Genomic DNA, 674 nt, shown 5'->3' with positions numbered 1-674 from the left:
TTGACAAGAAAGGAAAATAAATTTTTCTGAGTTGTGAAACTTTTTATTTCGTAACGAGTTTGAAGATAACGTTGAAATAATAGGCTACACCATCTCATCCGCTTGAATCAGGACAGCGTGTTTATCTGAGGCACTTTTACTTCAACTGTGTCTGATAGAAGAATTTGTTTTTCTGAGGTGAGTACAATTTACAATTTATAACAAATAAATAGGTTTATAATCACTACCACTCGCAAACCATGCATCACACACTGTAGGCAGCGCAATCCTAACAACCTGCGCACTTTGCCTATGTCTACTAATACACTACTTTCTTTTTCTATTGGTCTCTGGAATTGCCAGTCTGCTGTAAACAAAGCAGATTTTATTACTTCTATTACAAGTCATTCAAGACTAAACCTCATGGCCCTGACTTAAGAAACCCACTCTTAACCCAACTCTTTTAGAGAACTACAGACCGGTTTCCCTTCTACCTTTCATTGCAAAAACATTTGAATGGGTTGTGTTTAACCAAGTCTCAGCCTTTCTCACAAAGAACAACCTCCTTGACAGCAACCAATCTGGCTTCAGAAGTGGACATTCGACCGAGACTGCCTTGCTTTCAGTTGTTGAAGCCCTAAGACTGGCAAGAGCGGCTTCCAAATCTTCTATACTTATTTTGCTGGATCTGTCTG

The sequence above is a fragment of the Sinocyclocheilus anshuiensis genome, unplaced genomic scaffold (genome assembly GCF_001515605.1).
Source record: "Sinocyclocheilus anshuiensis isolate Anshui unplaced genomic scaffold, SAMN03320099.WGS_v1.1 scaffold29, whole genome shotgun sequence".
In the NCBI taxonomy this organism is placed as follows: domain Eukaryota; kingdom Metazoa; phylum Chordata; class Actinopteri; order Cypriniformes; family Cyprinidae; genus Sinocyclocheilus; species Sinocyclocheilus anshuiensis.
The sequence above is the reverse complement of the archived record's forward strand: the minus strand, read 5'-3'. Positions refer to the sequence as shown.